We start from the raw sequence: 17,221 nt of genomic DNA on the forward strand, positions 1-17,221 counted from the left end.
CTGGATCATCCCCTGTACGGATGAAACGATATATTCTGTCTAGATCTCCTTTCATATCTGGTAGGGTGTCCAAATACCCGGTCACCCGTCTTACACGGATGGAATATATTACTGTACTATCATCACCTGCAACTGGATCATAGCGGCATTCAGTGAGAGCTCGTCGGATTTCTGCAACGGACTTAAATTTGGGCGTACGCTGTAACGCACATTCATGTAACTCGGCCAACGTTCTATGTTGGTGCGGTGGCGGGGTACCAGGAGGACCTCCTCCTGCGGCCCCTAAACTGGAATCGTCGACTGATACTCTTCGTACCAGCGCGGCGGGAAATTGTAATGTAGGCTGGACCGGGGGTACCGTAGCAGGTACTCCGGTGTCTGGAGGAGCAGGAATTGCCTGATTTACAGGGACTGGCGGAACAGGATTTGCATATTCCGGGACTGTGTCGTCCAAATAGGACGAGATGAAAATATCAGCTGCGGTCGGTTTGTGACGTAGCTTAGTCGGAACTAGTGGTGGCGGAAAATTACTGGATGCCTCCGGGGTTGCTTTTGGCAAGCCCTCGGCAAGAAGAGGATACATACCCTTGATGAGGGCATGCCTCTGTCTGTCTGATTGTTCTGTTTTAACTCGTTCACCTATCTCGATTAGTTCCCTTTCTTGGGCTCGTTCTAAGGATTCTCTACTTAGTTCTGACTTTCTGATTTCTTTTTCGGTTCTTTTATGAGATTCTTTGCGCCATAACTCGATGGCATCTTTCTGTGACTGTCTGGCTTTCTTTTTCCATAATGCTTCTTCTACTCTCATGATGCACTCGGCATCCCACGTACCTGATACGGGCCATCTATACTTTTCCTCTAACTCTTTGGTATACTCTACCCATAAATCTAGATATAATATGGCGCTTATGCCATGCTTCTGATACATAAAATGACCTGGACTGTCCCTAGGCGGGACAGGAACTGCTGCTTCTAGCAGACCTTTTCTAGTTTTTAACTGACGTAATTTCGAGAATAAGGGCATGACTGAACTGTAATCTAGACACAATACAATACACAATGAACACGATAATTACTTCACATTCATACCACGACATTAAAATACATGAAGAATATTTAAAATAACAGTTCGAACAGAATACTACCTGGAATACTGAAAACAGAATACATGAATTTTCTCGAGAACAGAACTGACTAGAACAGGAACTAGATGCACTGCTAAAACAGTACGAAACTTACCGGTCTCATAAAGAGACACGTCAGGACCCGCATCCACCGAAGTGGACACTTCGTTTTGGGGTCTGTGTACCACCAACCCACGGACCAGAGTCAATTAGATTGACCCTGTCTAGATACTACCCCAGCAATGGTACTCACCGGGCAGCAAGAACGGAAGGCCTCGGACTCGACTGGACTGCTTCGACGCCGGACGGACGGACTTCGGACTTCTGTTACGGGTGGGCCTCCGGATACCTCGGACCTTGGACTCTCGGCTTGGGCTCTGGTCGGGACTCGCCGCGTTCCTCCACCGCCTCGTCTGGATGCTGGACCGCCACCTCCGTCTCCTCCGTGGGCCTGAGGGATACTTGAAGCAGAAATATCTGCACGTGCACGGTATGGTTCCGTCACGGCTGCAGAGGGTCAGGGGGCACGCGTGGCTTCACCGGCGCGTGGGGAAAGGGCAAGTCCCTGTTCGGGCGCCATTATGTGGTATATAAATAAATAATACCGGATCTAGGTTTGTCTGGACATAGCAATAACAGATAGCTCAATAAATAAGAGTCAAGATTCGAGGTAGTAGGAGTTTGCAGGTTTAATACAGCATAAAGGACAGGAACAGGACAACCTGCACGGGAACAGGATGGCAGCGCTGCTGGGGGCAGGATCAGAATCGGCGTAACATTTAATAACAGTGCACAAATATATATACTAAAACAGTTACATTACAATGAATTACAGTAGGCGGAGCAGTGGGTGTGGTCAATAGCAGTCGCGAAAGATAAGGGTGAAAATGGGTGTAACAGGGGCGTATACATAGACATGTGATGTAAACGTAACAGAATATGTCATAAATGGGGCGGAAACATGGAGGGGGCTATCTAAGGAGCCGGGACCTCTAACCTAATGGTGCGCGTAAACTGGCAATGACGTGTTACTAGGAGAAGCTGGGGGCTATGAACTCTGTGCTAGGAGCAGAGACTGAAGTCTGGAGAGTCAGGGCGACATGTACCTAAACAGTATCTAGTATCTGATGTTTAGAGAACATGTTGATAGAATCCAAAAGTTATCGGGGTAAAGGCTATCAGACTCTAAGAATGGTGCATGCATTATTCTACATGTAGTGCGTGATGAAGAATATTAAATGACCATTAAATGCAGTATTTCTCTTACATGGAGACGTAAAGGCTAGACAATGACGGAAACTATTGATGCGATTCAGTAGCTTAGGAATGCAGAGAAGGAGGGCTGGACTGATAACTAGAATCATAACATACTCTTGGCAGACTCAGAGGCAGAGCCAGGCTGAGCCGGGCACTGCGAGGCAGGAAGTAAGTGAAGGGTCGAGGATACAGGTGGGGGCTGTATCGCTCCTCAGCGAGGCTCAGGAGACAGGAGCTGAATCTGGTGTCCGGGCCCTTTTGAGGCCTAGAAACGGGGACTTTACAATGAAATAACGTGCACACTGAGAAACGTGGCAACGTAACTTTACATAGGCCTAATACTCGTAGCTTTCACGAGAACTGGAAACTGGCATACTAGTGATGGACACAACTGTAATTGCGTCTTTAATCAAACATGGGGGATACATATGCATATTTAATCATGCACACATAACATAAGATGGAGGACTCGTAGGGACACAGAACATGGCAAAATTTACTTTTCCACATTGTGGCAGTATTAATGTCATGCATGCTCTCTGGCAGTATTATTTTCATCCATTGATGTAGAAACAACATTTTTGTAAAATCTGCTAATAATGCAAGTTAGGTAACAAATCCATAATTATGTTGTAATGGTTGCAGCCAAAGAATCACACAAATCCAGTGGCCAACACCATTGTCCATTATTTTATCAGTGATGTATTTGTAAAGGTAAATGTAAACCTTCTGATTTCAAAACATGTCCTTGTCAGCCACACCTTGCAAAAACAGCTTTTTCCAGCTAACTATCCCCAAAGAAATGTGCAATATAAAGATACGTAATGCTAACAAGTAATACTGTCCTACACTGCCATCTTGGGGTTATGATGACATTTCCAAACCACTTCACCTTCTGCCTTGTGGTTTATAATTTGATAAAAATCCCTCCAAGTCAATATAGTCAATATAGAGTTATATTGTCTTTATGCTTTATGTATCCTCTATCTCTAACACTCATTTTTCTTGCTCTTTCATTTTAAAGAAATATGTGTGGATATATATAGGGAGAGCGTGAATGATATGTATATGTATATATACAGTAGTTTACTGTGGCAGGGCAGGAGCCTCGCAGCTCCCGCTCTGCTATAGCCCCCTCCCCAAAATGTAAACAAAAAAAAAAGAACAAAGGCCGGCCCCGGGGGATGGGGTCCCCGGGGCAGATTTTGGCCACGGGAGGGGGGCCACGCGGCCCCTTTCCCAAAATTGTGGGGGAAAAAACAAAATTATATAGATAGATAGATAGATAGATAGATAGATAGATAGATAGATAGATAGATAGATAGATAGATAGATAGATAGATAGATAGATAGATAGATAGATAGATAGATAGATAGACAGACAGATAGACAGATATTGTAAGAAATTGTGTTATTGTTTGAGGAGCCTGAAAACCCTACTCAAGCAACAACCACGGTCCTTGTAAGGGTGAACCACCAAAATCACTCAATTAACTTGTGCTAACCCTCTGGGAGCTAGGCACAAAAGCGATCAGGTTAAACTTGGGAGTAATGTGTAAAGTAATTATGCAGCACAAAAACAGTAATAAAGTAAAAACACAACACAAGAAAAATCCCAAATCAATTTAGAAAAATAGGATATATTTTAATATATAAAATAACACCAAAACAAATTAAACTTAACAAGTCAAACCAAAGTTATGAAATTTCAACGTTTTTAGAGTAAATTAACACGTAAAAGATCGAACCACAAACTATGGGTATCTGGTTGCTCAAGACTGAGGCAAATTCAAAAGTTAAGACCAACCACAATAGAGCATAAATCGTATACGTGAGGTGAATTGAGCCCAGTCGAGGCTTACCAGAGAACTAGAAAAAATTCCAGGAGTAGGTAGAGTTCAGCAGGGCAAGCCAGCAGGCAGTTTATGAGGAGGAGTCATCAGCCGCGGTCCATGCAGATAACAACAGTGGAGTGGTGGGCCGCGTGGGGGTTATTTCGAGGGACGATGCTGAGGGAAAATGCATTATTTATTTAATTTTCCCTCTGCTTCGTTCCTCGAAATTCCCCCTTACCCGGCCCTACCTCCCCACTGCTGTTACCTGCACGGACCATGACTTGGAATCTTCACCATCGGCAGGACTGGACGTAAGACCTACGACCCTCGATCTAGGTCCACTCTCTCCCCGCAGCTCCGCTGTGCCGTCTCATGCCTCCAGACCCCAACCTCCTCCTTGGGAGGTTCGAGGCTGCTGCCCGCTCCTGTGCCTGCTGCCCTCTCCAACTGGGACCAGACTGCCTGCAACCACCGTAACCTTTCTCAGCCTTTTTTTTCCTTAATTGTTTCCCAGTTGTGCCACTGTTATTGTGCCCATCTGTGTCTTGCTCTAATCCCACCACTGTTTTTTTTTTCTCGTGCCTGCCTGTTCCTTTCGCCTTTCGTCGCTGCTGCCCCTGCGGCCCCTCCCCCGGAATTCCTCCCCGAAATTCCCCTGCTCCCGCCTCCCAGCCTCTCCACCCTCCCATCTCCTCTATTTAATGGTGGACGCTGCACAGTCACGCAGTGGACGCACCGAAGGTGTGCCAAAGGCAAGCCCGTCTGTGCCCGTCTGTGACCTGACCACGGCCAGCACCAGGAACCCTGAACCTCCCACTACTCATTGCTATGACACCACCACCCTCCTCGCACTCAACCCTGGAAGACTTAGAGAATGCTAACAGGCCTCGCCGAACACGACCCACAGCCAGTTCTCCTGCCTCCACTGCTGCAAGACAGCCACCCTGGCCTCCAACACCACCGACGCCAGCACCGGCGACACCCTAAAATGCATCCTCCTCAATGTACGCTCCGTACACAAACATACCATGGAAATCTGGAACTTACTCGACTCTCTCTTACCTGACATCACCTTCTTCAGAGACCTGGACCAACGCATCCTTTGCCCCCGACCTCAGCATCGCCATCCCAGACGGATACAATATCCAGAGGAAAGACTGCCCCAACCACCCAGGAGGGGGCGTCGCCATCGCCCACAAGAGCACCCTCCGCCTCACCACCTCCAGTAAAATCTTCCCCTCTGCCGAGCACCTGCACTTCCAGATCCAGACCACCCCCAAAGCCACACTCTGAGGAACCCTCTTCTACAGACCCCCCTGGCCCCGACCACCCTTCGCCACCACCATCACCGACTTCATCGCACCCCCGCCATCGCCTCAACAAACTACATACTCATTAGAGACCTCAACTTCCACCTCGAGACAACCACACCTGGGCACCCGAAGCAAATGACGCAGCCAGAGAACTCCATACCTGGATCTCCAACTGCGCAGAGGAGCTCGCCCCGCTACACAACCCTAACAGACAACGCCCCAGGAAAGCTGCCTGGTTCACCACCACTCTCCAAGAAGCCAGACGCACCTGCAGACGCCTGGAGAAGAACTGGAGAAACACAAAAACATCCGAAAACCACACCAACCACAAGGATGCCATGACGGACTACCACAACCAGATCAGAGCCACCAAGAGGAACTTCATCCACAACAAAATCCTGGCCAACTCCACCAACTCCTAGGAACTTTTCAGTATCATTCAAGAATTCACCAACCCACAAAGGGAAGCCACAGACATCACCCCATCCTAAAACCTCTGCAACAAGCTTGGAACCTATTTCCCCCTCAAAATCAAAAACCTCTATGACAGCTTCATTGACCATCCACCAGGCGCCACAGACGGCCCCCTGCCCCCAGACACACCAGCAAGCCCACAATCTCCAACTGGACACTGATCACGCTCGAAGACACAGTCTTGACCAAGAAAAGCATCCACTCGGGCCCCCACTGACCCTTGCCTCCCTCACATCTACCACAGAGGCGCGGCGGCCATCTCACCTGAACTACAACGCACCATCAACAACACCTTCAAAACAGGCACCTTCCCAGACGACAGAAAGTACACAGAAGTCAGATCCCTGCTCAAGAAGCCCACAGCTGACCACACCGACCTCAAGAACTATCGGCCCATCAGGCTCCTCCCCTTCGCAGCCAAAGTTGCAGAGAAAACAGTCAACAGGAAACTGACACGATTCTTTGAAGAGAACACCATCCTCGACCCGTCCCAATCCGGGTTGTGAAGCAACCACAGCACAGAGACCGCCCTACTCGCCACCACAGATTACATCTGCACACTCCTGGACCAAGGCCACTCCACAGCCCTCATCCTACTCAACCTATCAACGGCTTTCAGCACAGTCTCCCATCACACACTAGTCGCCAGACTACACAAAGTAGGCATAAAAGGAACAGCCCTGGACTGGATCCGATCATTTCTCACGGGAAGAAGCCAAAGGATCAGACTCCCACCCTCCCTCTCTGACCCCATGAAAATCATCTGCGGAGTCCCACAGGGTTCATCACCGAGCCCCACCCTCTTCAACGTCTATATGGCCCCCCTCGCAACCATTGTCCGACAACACGGCCTCAACATCGTATCCAATGCCGACGACATCCAGGTCATCCTCTCCCTCACCAAAGACCCCACCAATGCCAAACTCAACTTCCAGAAAGGAATGCAAGACCTCACAGTCTGGATGACCAACAGCTGCCTGAAGCTCAACGCCGAGAAGACAGAAGTCCTCGTCCTCTGTACCACCCCTTATCCATGGGACAGCACCGGGTGGCCGACCTCCCTCGGAAGCCCACCTACCCCCTGAGACCACGCCAAGAACCTCGGCATTGTACTCGACTCATCACTCACAATGAATGGACAGGTCAACGCCATCACCTCCAACCTGCATCAACACCCTCTGCATCCTCCGCGAGACCTTCAAGTGGATCCCCCCTGAGTCAAGAAAGACGGTCACCCATGCACTCATCACCTGCAGACTGGACTATGGAAACACACTCTACACCAGCATCAACAAGTCCCTACTCTGCAAACTCCAGACAATACAGAACACCGCTGCCAGACTCATCCTCACTATCCCCTTGACACGAACACATCAGCCAACACCTACGAAGTCTCCACTGACTCCCCGTGGAGAAAAGAGTCACTTTCAAAATCCTCATTCACGCCTACAAATGTCTACACAACAACGGACCCAAATACCTCAATGACAGGATCCACTTCCACATACCCAAAAGAAACCACCGATCTTCCAAACTCGCACTGGCCAAAATCCCGTGCATCCACAGAGCCAGAGTAGGACGAAGATCCTTCTCTCACATTGCAGCCGAGACCTGGAACGAGCTACCGGCAGACATCAGATGCGCCCTCTCCCTTAACACCTTCAGGAAGACCTTCAAGACCTGGCTCTTTGGCTAAACAGATCTGCGGACCTCCCCGTCAGCGCCTTGAGACCCTCACGGGTGAGTAGCGTGCTTACAATTCCCTGATTGATTGATTGATTGATTGATTGAGGCATGAAAAGGTTCTGGGTGTGATAAAAAGCAGTTAGCAAAGCAGCAAGCCAGTCCTCTGGGGAACACTGCAGGCCTAAGCAGTAGGGCAGTACTCTGGGGTACAAGGCAGTCCTTCCCAGGTGTGTACTGAAGAGGTGAAATATTTCTACCTGATACCAGTCTTTAAAGCGGGGAAACACTGTAGCTTAACCCCACATCTGGTTCTGGGAAATTCCTTCCTTCACCTGCCAAGGCTCCTATAAGTCTGGAGTGAAAAAGGCTAGTGTCATGTTTCTTTGAGTTTTGTGTATGAGCTGGAGTCAGCTCTTTGAAGAGTAAATGGGGCAGGGATTAGCTCTGTCCCCAGCCATCCTGTCAGGATGGCCCATCCTGATAACATCTGGTCTCCTTTTGTCTCACTATCTGGGGGGAATACACAAAACCCAACAGCTAAGATATTCACAGTCATGGGACCCAGGACACTGGCAGCAGGTACCAAAAGGGTAGGACAAGAAGATGATAACATTCTAAAAGTGCCTTTTTTTCAGAATTGTGATTTATAATCCAACTTTACCATTAAAAACGATTTTCAATGACAATTCATTTGTGTCCAAACTTGGCATCCCTATCTGTTCCCAATCAAAGGTTAGTACTTATTAAATGTAATAAGAGTTAGCACTTATTAAATGTAATAAGGTAAACCAATGGGAGAGATGGGCCTTACAGTAGTGAAAATGAATTTAGGAGTTTTTCATAACCAGGATATGTAAAACTTAAAAACACATCCAATGTTTCCATATTCACACACACTCTACTCACTCTCTCTCTAAATATAAAAATATATGCATGTGTGTACGTATATGTGTGTGTATAGATATATTTATATACATAAAATGTATGTATAATATGTATATATCCATTTTTAGAGCGAACAAGAGAAATATATATATATATATATATATATATTATATATATATATATATACATATATGTATATATATATATATATATATATATATATATATATATATATATATATATATATATATATATGTTTGCTCCAATCTCTTCAAATAATACCCAGCCGGGTTAGAAGAAGTACAGCACTCTCAGAGTTCCATTAGTCAGCAAAGGGTAGTTTTTATTACCAAAATAAACGCGTTTCGGGAGAAACTCCCTTCGTCAGTGTTCAAACGAACGCGCTGCACGGCATCATTAAATACATCTGTTGTGGGTGGTAAACACAAACATAGACTGCTTCCGAAATTTCAGTTTAAGCGCCATCTTTGAATGTGCATGTACAGTATGAAGGAACTACGGAGTGACACCGTGGCCCTTTAAATGCAGATTGAATCCAAAGTCATTCCTCATTGTGGCTCACCTGTGAACAAGACTCGCCTAGAGTTGAAACGCGTCAGGATTGAATCTGTTGCCTCCCTGAATGTTTGCATTTAATAAAGCGCCTGTTTTCACCGAAATCCGGGCTGCGGCGTCCTTCTACCTTGGAGGTTTTGTTGGATGTTAGCGGAGTGCTCCAATACCCGCGCGCCGTGGCCGCCCTGTTGAGGTCTGGGTTCAAGATTGGAGAAACTACGTTGGATATTTAAAAATAGCATGAGCCCGACCCGCCTGCATGGTACACTTTATCTAAAGGTACGAGAAATGTTTTCACCTGGCATCACGAAGTGTAGCAGAGCAAGGGATTTCAAAGTGACACTGGTCCTTTTGATGGGTTTTGAAATTCAGACACTGCAATGAATCAGGCAACAAGGTACGTGGAGCCTTTTTTGTGCTGGAAATCATGAACATATGCAAAATTACAAGCCTGCCTTTTCCCCGGAACTAATCATTAGAGTGGAAAACGAAATTGCAAGCTTTGAAAATTAACACAGCATTATCATGTGAAATGTGATTTCCTAGTGCATTATGGACATGGCAGTATGAAGGAACTACGGAGTGACACCGTGGCCATTTAAATGCAGACTGAATCCAAAGTCATTCCTCATTGTGGTTCACCTGTGAACAAGACTCGCCTAGAGTTGAAACGCGTCAGGATTGAATCTGTTGCCTCCCTGAATGTTTGAATTTAATAAACCGCCTGGTTTCACCAAAATCCGGGCTGCGGCGTCCTTCTACCTTAGAGGTTTTGTTGGATATATATATATATATATATATATATATATATATATATATATATATATATATATATATATATATGTATATATATATATTACCTACTGGCGGTCGCCAGTAGGTATATATAGTTAGGATTTTTTCTCTATGGGATTTTTGAAAATTCTATGTCTAATAACTTTGGCGTTTGTGGACGGAATTGGCTGAAATTTTCAGGAAGATGGAACGTTTTGTTTCTGAGCAGCCCCTGAAAATTTGGGGGGGGGTTCGTCAAGGGGGGGCCGAGAAAAAAGGGGGGTCCCAAAACACGTTTTTCCCATGTTAATTTCCATAGGGCGGTTGGCCTCACTTTTAGCCCGAACGGCTGAATGGATTTGCACGAAACTTGGCAAAATTGTAGGGACCGGTAGCCCGATGTGCCTTTGCTAGGTCTCAATATATGTGCTCCAGTGGATTTTGAGAAATTAACGTTCAAAAAAAGATATATATCTGTGACAGCGTCCCGGGTAGCGCTCCGTTTCGCGTACTTTTCGCGTTACGGAGCTTTGCGAAGCGAAGCTGATTGGCTCTCCGGTGTCTGTAAACATTCCAAACAGTCCGGAGCGGCCGCCATCTTGTCTCTCTGTAGGATCGAGAGACAAGAGGAGGCCAAAACAAAGGGGGAAATGACCATAAGGGGGCATAGTAGATCCTCCCTGACCCCCTAGGTTTGATGTGGAGGCTTTAAAAGGGCCCCGCGGGGCAAAAAAAAAAAAGCGGACTGGGGAGCGTACTACAAGGAAACAAGAATGATTGACTTTTAACTTATTGTATGTTTATAGACTTTTTTTTTTTTTCTGCTGAGTGACGTCTCGGCCTATCTCCACGGGATGCAGTCCCTACTATCTCGGCGTTTAAGCCCAGGGGGACCGGTAGTGTGGGAGAGATAACGTCTGTTAACGTTCGATTCGAAGGAAATCAGGAAGTGTTGATAAACATTGTCTGCGCCATCTTGCCTTTTGTCAAATGCCACACTTTTGTCGTGCACGGCAGCCATTTTAGATGCCTTGACCAGACCCACTCTCTGCACGCTGTCGATCCTTAGCATGGCTCCCCACCCTCGCAAGCATCTCCCCCAGGCACTGGTCACCCCCGCTCTCTGTCTTATGCATGGGCAATAAACCTCCCCCCATCTGCGCTGCTCTTCCCTGAGAATCACACCCTGTGCCCGCTCGACACCTCCCTTTCGCCCTATTCACTACTACACCCTCTGACACTCCTCTTCCTATGTGTCCGATTGTCCAGGCCGGTCCCAGGCTATCACCTAGCCCTGCAGATGTAGTTTATGGCCCCAGCTGTAAAGAATCACCCCTCTTCAAAGGAGTTACAGTAGATCAAGGCCCCCACCCGATGAGATCCGTCACACCACACGCGTTCCTACTATCTGAAAACCATCCTGTATTGTGATTGGGGAGGGGACCGAGCCTGAAGCGGAAGATTCCAGGGATGCCTCTTTGTACATCAAAGTTTTTACAATTATGTGTCACATTAAAAATATATAGCACTCCAACAAAGTAGTAGGATTATAAAACTTTAATAACTTATAAATATATACAACGCAACAAAAACAGTAAATACATTTAAACATTTTTTTGAAAAAAGAAGCAACAATGGTCAGTAGCTGTGTTTTGTGCGAATAGTCCCAAGGCAGCACAACGTGCTGAGTTCTGGACGGCACCCAGGTGATGTTACCTGGGTGCCGCACTGGTTTTTGGTATCCTACAATGCAGCTCCGAAAAACGGCGTGGGGCGTCCCGGGGGGTGCGGGGGGAGGCCTCGTCAGTAGCGGTCTGTTGTGCGAATAGTCCCAAGGCAGCAGAACGCGCTGAGATGTGGATGGCACCCAGGTGATGTCCAGTAAGTTGCCGCACTGGTTTTGGTATCCTACAATGCTGCTCCGAATAACGGCGTGGGGCGCCCCGGGGGGGGGGGGGTGAGGCGGCGTGAACGGGCCTCCCCAGGTGGAGGCTCGTCTGCTGTAGTGGGGCGCCCCTTTACCGTTTCAGTTGCCATTCCGCCCGCTTTTGGTACACTGTGCCAAAATCCGCCATTCAGCTGAGTTGCGCCCACTCTTGCGGTGCAGCGATAGGCGGCTGCCACAGGACTCTCAAAATGGCGGCAGGCTCTTTCCTTTTTGGGCCTGGTCCACTGAAATGGCCCTGGGACACCTTGGAACTGAGAGCATGAGAGCACCACCATCTCGTAGCTCCGTCGTGGCCATTCCACGAGCAATCATGGCAGCCGCTCCCCACCAGAAGCCTGCGGGAGTCGGGGGCCCCCAAGACTTTTGTAGAATCTTCAAGGCTGAGGGGACGCTTTTGAGAATGGAGCCCAAGCCCTAGCAGACAAGCGTCCGAGTTCCAAGGTGTCGCAGGGCCATTTTAGTGGACCACGCCCAAATCTGAAGAGCCGGCCGCCATTTTGAGAGTCCTGTGGCAGCCGCCTATGGCTGCACCGCAAGAGCGGGAGCAACTCAACTACATGGTGAGCGAAACGCTGTAGTCGCAAGAGCGGGCGGTAAACAGCTGAAGGCACAGTGTAGCAAAAGCGGGCGGAATGGCAACTGAAACGGTAAAGGGGCTCCCCACTACAGCGTGTCTTCAGGTCAAACGGATTGTGGGACAAGGTCCAGAATGGAAGAGTCACCAAAAGGCAAAAAGTTCCGCTTGACCCCGGGAGCCGGCCACCTATGTGGGGGGCGATCTCAGGCCACACCAGGGCAACACGACTTGGGGAGGGGGCCGGAGCCAAGCGCCCCCTCCGAGTCCGCGCCATCACACCGTCCCTCGGGGGCCTCCGTCAAGCGGTTCAGGGAGGCACCGCATCACATTGTTTTCAAATGCAGTCACGTCCTCAAACAGCCCCCACTTACATTGAGAATAGTGAAGCTGTAGCAGGTGCAAATAAGCTTCAGACAGTCTAACAAGCACTCCTCAAAACTTTGAACTATCAGAGTGCATGAGTTTCATGCTCGATCGATTGAGCTAGCCGGATCGGGCAACAAAAAGTATAAAATAGTTATGTAAATAGTTATTTAATAAAATGTTTTACCCTGTTACTTTGCTGGTGTGTTGTATATATTTGTAATATTTGCATAGAGTTTATCGTTATTTTGGGCGGGGTGGGTGGCGGAGCCGAGCTGTCTTGCAGCCATCATGGTGTGGAGCTCAGTTCATCTCACTAGTTTCGTATTTCTCATGAGGGGTTGTTCCTAATGTTTCTATTTTAGCGAGGTCAAAAAGAGATCCCATTAGTGGCCTACTGATTTTGCTCGATTCCTTTTGTTTTTTTACACGATTTTTCGCTATCTGCAAAGACTAAACAGAGTATTGCGACTCTGTGCTTGTTTGTAAATAGAGAATGAACCAAAGAGAACCAATTCTAAAACAGTAAATGCTTGGATAACAATCAATCAAATGGAGAGAGAAGCAGGCACGACGGATTACAACGGGGGCAAAGGCCTGCGTTAACTACCCTTCACTATCTGCAAAGAGAGAGTACTCCTAATAGAAATGAGGGGGGGGGGCAGCATTCAAAGCAGATCAGTGTGCATAAACACGAAAATGTTTTTACTTACCACGTACTTGACATTCGACAGCTTATGATATTTGCTATTAAAAAACCATTGAAATTCACTGAAAAAAACATGGGTTATAGACCATATATAGTTAGGAATTAGCATTTAAAAAACCTTATTTTACTCACACAAAACCATTGAAATTCCATATATAGTTAGTTGCACTAACTATATATCGCGCACCCGCAATCCACTGCTGATGATGTCACATATTACATCATTCATGACATGGTCAGTGACATCACTGATGACATCACTGATGACATCTCAAATGACATCACTGATGACATCACTGATGACATCACTGATGACATCTCAAATGACATCACTGATTACATCAATGGTCACATCACTGATGATATCATTCATGTGACAATACAATGCATCTCCTCACACTTTAATATAACCTCTGTTACACCCAGTGTTAAATACAGAATATAATTTTTTTAACCATTGACACACCAATACTAGTTACTACATACGCACTCACTGATTCCTATGTCTACACACACATTCACTCATTCACCCATACAATCATTCATACATACAATCACTCATCTTTACAACACTATCATATGCACTCATACACCTATACAGACACTCACACTCTGCCACTCATCCATGGAGTTACTCACACACCTAGTCAGTCCTGTAAAGAATCAATCACACTTCCATTTTCTAATCTATACAGTTAAACATAGAGTACCTTACATTTTCAAACATATACTAACACATACTTACTCTCTTATACAATCATTGATACAAGTACACATTGATCTGTACAGAGTCACACATCTCCCAGCCAGCCACACACACACTCAGTCTCCCATACAAATACTTGGACAATCAATCAATAACCCATATAGTTACTCATATAGCTACTGATCAACACATGCAGCAGTTTACAGAACAACAGACGTAATGATGCACAAATTAAGACAGTTTAGTCACTAACCCATGCACTCAGTGAGACACATTTAATCACTCACTCATACAGTCAGTCACGCACCTACTAAATCCTTCATCCAGACACTTATACATCTACTCATTCTTCAATATGTAAAACATATTTAAACTTTACAGAAACACACAGTCACTGGATGATGTCATCAGTGATGTCATCAGTGATGTCATTTGAGATGTCATCAGTGATGTCATCAGTGATGTCACTGACCATGTCATGAATGATGTAATATGTGACATCATCAGCAGTGGATTGCGGGTGCGCGATATATAGTTAGTGCAACTAACTATATATGGAATTTCAATGGTTTTGTGTGAGTAAAATAAGGTTTTTTAAATGCTAATTCCTAACTATATATGGTCTATAACCCATGGTTTTTTCAGTGAATATATATATATATATATATATATTTATATATATATTTTATTTATTTATTTTTTATTTTATTTTATTTCATTTCTAATGAAGCTTAACATTTGCTTTGATAAACCCGTTCTTTTCAAATTACATGACACCTTCCAACGTTTAACTTCTAAGTGTCTTATTTCCTAATTTCCACGTGGCAAGGAGAGGCATCTGTAACAAGCCATTTCCTGGATCACACCCCAAACCATGCACCTTGTGTATTCCTGTTTAAAATCGAATTGTTAAACATGCAATCAAATGAAACACACATAATAGGAAGCAGAGTACATCCACTATCCACACAAATACACTGAAGATGTTGCTACACAAAAAATATTACTCAACGTTGCCACGTGACTCTTTGTGGGCAATACTTAGCAGCTGTTCGCCGTGCCTGTTTGCAAAGGATTTCCATGGCACTAAAAAATAAATATTTACTTCTATAGTTACAATGCTAAAATGCATTTATTAAACTAATGTATTTTTTGCATATAGCACCCGCACTGCTTTACAATCAACCGTTTGTGACAGGAATTAGTTACGAAATTAACAACATGATAACAGGGCAGGGCACTCTTTATTCTAATACAATTTAATTTAGTCGCATATATAATGCAACCTGCAGGAATTCGCCATATTAGCTCTAAAAGCAGTACACGTGCTGTGCTCCACTTTCTAGGGTGGTGGGCTGCAAAATGTCATTTTGATTGGGTAGGCACTAATCCTGGCTGAGGTCTTTGAGGCACTTGATACAGAATCCCGCAGAACCTGGCGCACGGCCGGCTAAAACGACTGCAGGGACAAACTAATCCGCCCTGGCACCTGCCCAAGAGTCAGCAGGACCTTTCTGCAATAGGGTTCGTTCAAGTTCACTACATTTGCTGCTTTCGTCGCGTCTTTTGTCCCTTTACAAAATGGCGGCTTTAAAGCACACATTCCGAGCACAGCATAGCGCAGTCAGTAGTCCATCGCTGTTCATGCAACACGGCGATAAACGTTATTCATCTCTTACCGCACACTGACTGACGCCCTAGCCCAGTCCGTTAGCACAGGGCTTTGAAATGAGGAACTGAGGTGAGCAACTGCTTAACAAATTGAGTCCTTACGAACAAGTTGCAACAGTTGTTGATTTGGAGACAAGATTACCAAATATGGCAAATAAACATTTATTTCACGTGCTCAAGTAAAACTAATATACTAATTTGAAATGCACTAATCCCCTTAGTTTTTTAAAAATGAGTGTCAGTATGTAAACACCAATTTAGGGGCTTATTTACAAGCCCCTTACGCCAGTTTTGCGTCAGTTTTACCACGAAAAGTGACGTACGGGTGGCGCCAGGGTCTTTTAAATAAGCTCCACAAGTTCCAAAGCACGACCGCAATCCGCACCATACTGGTTAAGGTCAGAACGCAAAAGCCACCGACTGGGAGAAGCTCTGAGTGCACGCACAATACTGAACATCGGGGGTAGGCAAACTGTACTCACCTTGAGTTAGTTTCGCTCATCCAAAAACAACATCCAGGGCTGCCCTGAAGACAAGTCTTTCACGGAAACATTTACTCCAGGCCCCCACTAAGGACTCTGCTGCTGCAACGGCTGCACTAGTGACACTCACCAGTAACATGGGCCGACGCACACACGGCAAGTGTCACCTAACAGGAGCGGCAGACAGCCTGACTGACCTCTCGTGACGGCCGGCTCGCCGTACTCCGGCCAAACAGCACGTTTGCTGTTTGGTTCTTCATATTACAAGCAACAAAAATAGATTACAGCCACTGCCAGACCTCTGAAAACACAGGGGGCAGGGAAGCAAGCTACCAAAAAAAAAAAAGAAAGAAACGAACGATGCCATAGATAAACGATTAACCAGGTGTTCCTTGCCACACATTGAATGACAAGGACAAGGACATCCCTTTGCATTCTATCCAGGGACACAATTGCACAGCCAGTCTCAGTTAATGTTGCACGTGTGGCAGTTCAAGTATTTGCAGAGACAAGCCATTACAAAAATATATTTGTTGCAAAAAGCCAATGTTCGTTTTTGAATTCGTCAAGCAGACTAAATGTTCTTACCAAGGTTGCTCAAATAAATGATGGTGCTATAGATTGCGCTAGCACAGTTGCAAAACTGTATGACGCCAATGAGACGTAAGTGATCCATCTCCAGCTGTATGTAAGCTCCTCTACCTGAAGCTGATCGAACTTGGCAGGGGTAGTCTGTTACTGAGTGCTGGCATCTTGGATTGAAACTGGACTGGTCCTCTATTCTACCCACTTGAAGCAATATGATCTGTCCAGACTCCACGACCATATATTCATTAATTTG

At 46.0% G+C, this 17,221-nt stretch overlaps 1 protein-coding gene across 1 annotated transcript in view; it reads right to left on the reverse strand.

Moving 5' to 3' along the window:
- MCTP1 (multiple C2 and transmembrane domain containing 1) overlaps nucleotides 1-16,486 on the reverse strand; it is a 2,466,151-nt gene extending 2,449,665 nt beyond the window's left edge. The window contains exon 1 of the mRNA XM_078675397.1: nucleotides 16,381-16,486. The gene's annotated coding sequence lies outside the window, so the exon portion shown is untranslated. The remainder of the gene's footprint in view (nucleotides 1-16,380) is intronic.
- Between the last annotated feature and the right edge of the window lie 735 nt (nucleotides 16,487-17,221).

The sequence above is a fragment of the Lissotriton helveticus genome, chromosome 2_1, assembly GCF_964261635.1.
Source record: "Lissotriton helveticus chromosome 2_1, aLisHel1.1, whole genome shotgun sequence".
Lineage (NCBI taxonomy): Eukaryota > Metazoa > Chordata > Amphibia > Caudata > Salamandridae > Lissotriton > Lissotriton helveticus.